The sequence below is a fragment of the Marmota marmota genome, unplaced genomic scaffold, assembly GCF_001458135.2.
Source record: "Marmota marmota marmota unplaced genomic scaffold, marMar, whole genome shotgun sequence".
NCBI classification, from domain to species: domain Eukaryota; kingdom Metazoa; phylum Chordata; class Mammalia; order Rodentia; family Sciuridae; genus Marmota; species Marmota marmota.
In genome coordinates, this window is record NW_026000048.1 from 16588911 (window position 1) to 16597209 (window position 8299).

Here is an 8299-nt window from a genome sequence, read left to right on the forward strand (position 1 = left end):
AACACAGATTTTAGATAATTAATTCAGGAAATTCATTAACAAATAGCAACAGTAACAGCAATCCCTGGAAATTAAGAGAAATCTTGGGCTGGGGATGTGGCTCAAGCGGTAGCGCGCTCGCCTGGCATGCGTGCGGCCCGGGTTCGATCCTCAGCACCACATACCAACAAAGATGTTGTGTCTGCCGAAAACTAATAAATAAATATTAAAATTAAAAAAAAAAGAGAAATCTGATTTCCAAATTTACCACACTATAAAACTTGCAATTTTTCAAAGAAAAATTAGGAGAAATACAAAGAAACAAGAAAGTATGGTCCATACAAAGAACAAACAGTACACAATAAAATTGTCTCTGAAGAAACCAGATGATGGAAAAACTTTTAATTAACTATTTTAAACTTACTCGAATAACTAAATGAAACCATGTCTAAAAAAATAACATAAAATACTAGCTGGGTATGGTGGTGCATGTCTGTAATCGCAGTGGCTCAGGAGGCTGAGACAGGAGGATTTCGAGTTCAAAGCCAGCCTCAGCAATGGTGAGGCACTAAGCAACTCAGTGAGACCCTGTCTCCAAATATAACACAAAATAGGACTAGGGATGTGGCTCAGTGATCCAGTGCCCCTGAATTCAATCTTCAGTACCAAAAAGAAAAAAAAAACTAAAGAAAAGTATGACAATGATGTCTCAACAAATGAAGAACATCAATAAAAAAGTAGAAAGTATTAAAAGGAAGCAAATAGAAATTCTGGAGTAAAAAAGTACAAAAACTGAAGTGAAAATTCACTTCAGGTTCCATAGAAGATTTGAACTGGCAGAGGGATCTGAAAAATTGAAGATAGTTGATTTCAAATGATCTACTCTGAGGAACAGAAAGAAAAAAGAATGAAGGAAAATGAATAGAAGCTCAAAAATCTGTAGGATGCCACTGGACATACCAACATAGGAATTGTAAAACAAGAGGAGAGAGAAAGTGGGCAAAATGAATATGGGTGTTCCCAACTTACAGTGGTTCTTCCAATTATTTTTTGACTTTACAATGGTATGAAAGCAATGTGCACTCAGTAAAAACTGTCTTTTGAATACTGAATTTTAATCTTTTCTTAGGCTAGCAATATGTATTAGGATACTGTCTCATGATACTGGGAAGTTCTGTATTTTTATTTGCTAAATCTGACAACCCTACAATAAAGACTTTACATTTTAAAAATGGGAGCAAGAATTATTCTTTGTAGAAATGAGAATATCCCCATGTGCTTAGAACAAATTGTTCATACGTCAGAAGAATACAATTTGAGATATCATTATGAAACAAACTTTAACCATAACTATGATCTTATGTGAAAAAGATAATTAGATAAAGCTAATGAAGAATAATATGAACAGAAACCCAGTAAGCACTGCTTTTGAATATAAGTAAACACAAAGATTGTGAAGTGCAATTCTGTAATTAAATGGAAAAAGTGGTTGAGCTTCAAAATATTTTCTAGAGAGTGTGCAAAATTATTGTACCCTTTGCACATCTAAGTCTTCTTCAAAATGCTCTTATTCTGCATATTGAAGAATTGTCTTTAACCTTGCAGGACAAAGCTTGAGAAAAATTTGAATTGTCTGTGACATGTCCTATGACAACTGAGGAGAACATATAAGCAAATTATATTTCTTGGCTGTATTTATTCAAAATATCAATGAGAATTGTTATTTGACTGAAGAACTGTTGGATATAGGATTCATCATGGTACCCCATTAGAAACTGACTTGTTTTAAAAAATCATGGATGGTTTAATACATACTGATCCAAACAAATCTGTCATCTCGGACAAAAAAAAAATGAAACCAAGGATTTGCATTAATAGCATGTCTCTTACCATGAGGGTTCACACATGGTGAAGCACAGAATGCTTCCTGGAAGTAGTGACTTACTTCTATACCTCAACACTCTCTCATGACTGGAACATGAACAGTTCTCCAGTTTATTTGATTGTTTTTGTCTTGGGGATTGACCCATAATTTAGGTTGTTGCCCTCAGAGAGGAAAAAATGGTTTTTGTTTTTAAATTCAACAATATTTATTGGAAACTTACTATAGGCTAGGCACTATTTGGGGGATGTAAAAGACCAAGTCCCCATTATTATGGAACTTGCATTCTAGTGAGTGGATTGGACAATACATGAATAATGAATAAACAATTAAAACAACCAGAAGTAGTGTTGTGGCAGAAAATTTTACAAGGTAGTGAAAGAGAACAATTGGATGCCCTTTTAGGTTAGGTCATTAGGATGAGCATATCTGAGATGGTGAAGTTTGAGTACAGACCTGAATGAAAGGAGAAGCCAGCCAGGCAAAGATCTGGAAGGAGAGCTTCGGAGCAGAGAGAGTGGCGAGCAATGAGCTGAGCTCTGTGCATTCTGAAGGAAGAAACCAGCCCAGCAAGAGGGAGGATGGTATGAGGTGAGGTTGTAGTTAGGTAAAAACCAAAAGAAATTTATCTGAAGTGTAAGGAAGAGCCATGGGACTTTTAAATTAAAAGTTACATAAATAAACATACTTCATATATTCCGTAAAGGTGAAGCTGGTATTCTAACAATGAGGAAAAAGTAAACATTTTGAAAGTAGTTAAAGTAAGCAAGGAACAATTTTTTTTGTTTTGCTTTTGTTTTACATAAACTAACCTTAAACTAACATCTTAAATATTATAACAGGAAATATTTGTTAAGCCAAGATTTTCCCCTAGAATAAAGAATCTGACTTTTCATTGAGACAGATATAATTAAAAATGATGTCTTATTTTGAAATCTGACTTAACATTTAACGATAAAGTGAAAATATGATTCTAATTTTTATTTATTTGGATACTTAAGAGTTTCTTTTTTTGTTTTTGTTTTGTTTTGTTTAAGATGGGGTATTGCTATGCTGCCCAGGCTGGTCTTAAACTGATGAACTCCTGGGTTCATATAACTTTTCTGCATAAGCACCTGAAAAGCTGCTACTTAAGGTTTACACAACTGCACCCAGCTACATACTTGTATTCATGGCTATCATACATGAGAAAGATTCTTCACGAAGACATAGATCTCAATAGAAGAAGTGTTTGGTTGGCTCTGCCACCTAGCCATAGGCTCATTTTCAGTTCCATTCAGCAACGGCACAAAGGTTTTAGCTAATATTTAATTTAGTAATTTTCCATCCCTCCTGACATTGCATAATTATTTTTTACAAACTAATTGAAAAGTGAGGCCTTTAAAAGATCTTTTTAATTAATGGATTTTAGAAGATTTTAAGCAAACTTTTAAAAACCCAGAAAAAAAGTTTTTATTAGGGATACATATCATTTTTGGCAAAGAAACAAAAAAATCATGGAATATTGAAATGTTTTCAAATATTCATGTCCATGGGTGGCTCTCTGTATGGTTTGTGCTTCTTTCTCATTCATTGTTAAAATATTGGTTTTAACCTTTAAAAGTCTCCATGGTGTTTTCAAATTTTTAAGAAAAACAAATTAGAATTTCTTCTTTTAAAAAGTGGCATTTTACTGATCATCATTATCATCATAAATAGAAATCAGAAAATTTTAATCCAAAGAAAGGCACCCCAATGATGTGAAAACAAAAATATTAGAAATCTTTAAAATGGTTACAATTTTAACTCAGTCTAGTTTCATACGTATTTTGTGTTTTCTTATAAGAAAGAATTCACATTTTACAAGCATTTCTTTCAGTATGGGATTAAAACATGGCATTGAAATGGAATTATACTTCAGGTAAAATTCAGTAATATCAACAGACAATATTTGGAATATGGTTAGACAAGTGGTGGAACATGATATTGCCTAACCTCTGAAGAGTATGTGTCAGTATCCATGAATATTATATTTTTCTATTTTGCTCATCAGAACCAAGTTTTGAAATACATTTTCAAGTTAATAGTTAAAATTTTGGCTTGGAATATAGGCTTGTCATTTAATAGTTAAAACTGTGTCTTGGAACATGGGCCTGTCATTTATACATCTACACCGGTATCCAGAAGAGTAAGGAATAACAATGTAAATGTAAATGAAGAAAATTTTTATGTGACTCTTCTTGCCTGATAAATGGTTGCAGATGACATCAACTTTGATGGAATATTTCTGGTTCTGACATCTTTATATTATCTCTTCTGGACGCTTAATGAATAAGCTCCTTGTATTTTAAATCAGTTTTGTAATTCTCTGTATGATTTCTTTTTTAGTCCAAAAGAATGAATACTGTTTCTTTATGTTCCAGTATTTGTTCTACATTTATGTTTTATTTTTCTTAACGTTTGTGTTATGGTGTTGGAAGCATGGCTTAGTAGTAGAGCACTTGTCTTGTGTGTGCAAAGCTATAGATTTGATCCCCAACACTGCAAATAAAAAGAAACAAGAAAATTTTGCCCAAGGAATGGTACTGTCAGAGTACACTTATGAAGGGCTGGTTGAAACCAGTGTGGGACTGGTTACTTGACTGAGTCTAGTTTATATGAAAGATGAAGATTTGAGGAGATGTACCAATGTGTCTAATACAGGTTATCATGTATGAAAGTGAAAATTTATATTTAGAACACGTGGTGGCTAAGAACGGTCAAAGACATACTTGATTCTATCCATTCACATTAAAATAAAATTTTTAAAAAAGCAAATCAACAACAGAAAAAATCCTCTCTCTTTACATCTCTCTCCATTAACAATGTAGTAGAGGGTAGGTCATAGAATGTTCTTTAGTGTGCCTCTAAATAAACCCTTAACACTAGCCTTTTTATAACTTTTTTTTTCACTTTATTTTTGCTTTCAATATTTATTTCAATATGATTTCATCTGGATAAAAATGCTCTTTTGATGAACATATGGTGGTCTCTGGCTCAATTTTGCAGTCCATGGTATCAGTCCTGGCACCAGGGACTGACAGTAGAGATAGTGACCAGGTTTGGGTGAGCAGTCAAGGAAAAGAACAGTAGTAGTTCTTGCCAGATCACTGTGACATCTTCATTCTCCTCCAGCTCTCATTTGAAATAGTGGCATCATTATAATTGATTCAGGGAAATGTGGTCTGAACAGGTACTTAGGAGCAGGAAGAGGGCAGAGAAAGTAAGCCAAAGAGGGATAAAATGTGGTTATTTTCCTATACCACAGATACCTGGATTTTAAAACTCTCCATTTGGGTTTCATCAAGTTACAAGTCATAAATAATCAAATTTCCTGAAATTTCACAAGTCAAGACTTACACATGTTGGACCAAATTTTCACCAAAGTGATTCTTATTGCCCATTACCAATCGTTTGTTGTACTGAGAGTTTTGCTTACTGTGTTATTCACAACTCTGGTACTTTACAAAGAAATCCACTGCTATCACGTTCTTAAAAGGAATAATTTATAATTTGTATGCTTATCAGTAATTTTCATTCTACACTTCTAAAATTAACAAATGGCAAACCATTACTCAAAACAAGAATCAGTGAGCTCAGCTTTCAAAGGAGAAGAATATTTGAAGTTAATATATGAGTTAATCTTATTAACAAAAAAATGAGCTAAAATACTTAGGAAGTCATTGGTCAAAAGACAGCCCTGTACTAAAATCATAAGGCAATCATAGACAAAGACTAGATTATAGACAAAGACTAGATTAGCATTTCAAAAATTCAATTCTATTTTTCTTCCTTATGAGCAAATTTATGAAGGGAGAAAGGAAAAGGAGAGGAATATTTTCCATTCAAGTATCTAAAAACTACAGTAAAGGAAGGGTATCTGGTTCATGGTAACATATACAGTTTTCTCTTATAAACATGATTTTCCTTAAATGTACAGGTTTAGGTTAGAATCAATATCTCTTAATTTGAAATTATTGAAGTTCTAACAACAATGAACTATGTTCACCCATGATAATTCCTTTAGAATGCTAAAAATATCCTTTGCCTATGAAAATGTTGTTTGCCCCCTGGTGGTGAAATTATTATTATTATTATTTTATGCTAAAAAATTTAAATTATGGAGTCTTGGCCCTAAAATCCTTTCTGTGGTAAGAAAAAATAGAGCATTAGGGCTGGGGGTGCGGCTCAGTGGTGGAACACTTGCCTAGCATGTGTGAGGCACTGGGTTTGATCCTCAGCACCACATTAAAAAAATAAAATAAAGGTATTGTGTCCATCTACAACTAATAAAAAATTATATATATATATATATATATATATACATACATACATACATACATATATATATTTTTTTAAATAGAGCATTTTATATTGGAGGTATAGAGAGATGAAGTTGAACCATGTGGCTTGGTAAAATGGGCATGATACAAGTCATGCTTGGGACAGCCCATTTAAATTTCTCATATCTTACCAGTTGAAACTAAGCTTTCCTTAGTCCATTTCTATTTGTTTCCATGTTGGTCATATTGTTAATTTAGTATTGTAAAGAATGCTGCCTCCTTTTAGTAAATCTCATAATAAGCATTTACAAGTCTTGGAATTTCTATACATAACCTAATGCCTTATCTGAGGCCTGTTGATTGAAGTAAACACTGACTCTGTACTGTTTTCTTTTGAGTTCCAATTTGGCATCACAAATAATATTAGGACTCAGTGGCAGAATGCCAAAACCAAGCTGTTCAGCCTAAAAGAATAGATGATGAAGAGGTCTGTTAAATTTTTCTTTTGCAGACTAATTGGAGCCTTCATATGAAGAAAATACAACAATTGCTGTGCTCAGACTGAATGGAAGAATCTGTAGGAGAAAATATCCAGGTTGGCTAAAAGGAGAAAATTTTTAAGTGATTCAAGTAAGTTACTACAAACCTTAGAAAAACTAATGATAACTCTCAAAATGTAGAAGATGTTAGAAGAAGTTTAAACATGGATTTTATTGTTATGTGTTACAATAAATGTTGTAAAGTCCACGAGAAGCAGAAAACAAGCAATGTGAAAATACAGAGCTACTTTACACAACAAAAAAATCACTGCATCTTCAGGGACTCAATAGTTGAATGTGAGTATTTCCCTTTCCTTTGTTGGCTACATGCTCTTAATTCAGTATCTACTGTTTAAACTTAATCTGAATCTGGCAGGAAAAATCATGGATAATGTGTTTTTATGGAACTAGAACAAAAAAATTAAATCAGTTTTAAAATTAAATCAGTCATTATTTCATAGAGTTTTGTCTTTCACCATCCTGGACAAGAAAGTGGATGGATACATCTCTGGTGTAGTGAACAATCACAGCCTATGTGATGTCTTTGAAGTCAACATTGAAACATTTATAAATTGATAAATTTTCCTTATGGAAACCTTAATGCAATGTAGGTGGAGATTTCCTGTAGTATGATATTAACATTTAAATAGCTGTTACTATGTACTAGGCAGTAATTATCTTACCCACTTTCCAAAATACTCTTATGATTTTGAAACACGGTAGTATTATCTTAATTTTAGAAATGTGAAAGCCAAAACAGAGATCCCTTAACTAGTAGAGCCAGGATTCAAATTTAATCAATCTGCCTCTAGAATCTGTGTTCTTATGCATTGTGAGATTATTTGAGTTAGTACATTATTCAGAGAAGTGAAAACCATAGTGTCAACATGTTAGAAATAAATGTATTATTTATAACAGAGAACATCTGTATTTATTTATGAAGACCTTCAAAATGATTAAAATTCAATACTGCAATTCAAAGAGGATTATTTTCCAAGGAGGCGCTTCCCCAAAACAATGTTTTTCTAACCTTTGTCAACTCAATATAAGTTTGTGAATGGTGTTTGAGTAAATAAATTACTGACTGAAAATAATGTTCCATTAAAGAACAATCATATCTTAGAACCACGATTCCATATATTTGCGAAACAGCCATACAGAGATTAATGAGAACATTTCAAGATTTAATGAGAGGCAGATGTTCTAAGTCACAGAATGAATAGGCCACTTATGGTTATTTTAAGAGAGATTTGGATTTTAGCTAGAACAGGTATATCACATTCAACTTGGATATAGTTAAATTTGATCTTACTGAAAAGTGAGGGCTAGACTACTAAATGGTTTATGTAAACCTCTTTTGGGGGCCAAAAAGGTGCATTGGTACATGCTGGCTTGGGAGGCTGAGGCAGGAGGATAGCAAGTTCAAAGCCAGCCTCAGCAAAAGTGAGGCACTAAGTAACTTAGTGAGACCCTGTCTCTAATAAAATACAAAAATTGGGTTGGGGATGTGGCTCAATGGTTGAGTGCCCTGAGTTCAATCCCTGGTTACCACCCCACCATACACCAAAAAAAAAAAAAAAAAAAAAAAAAAAAAAAAA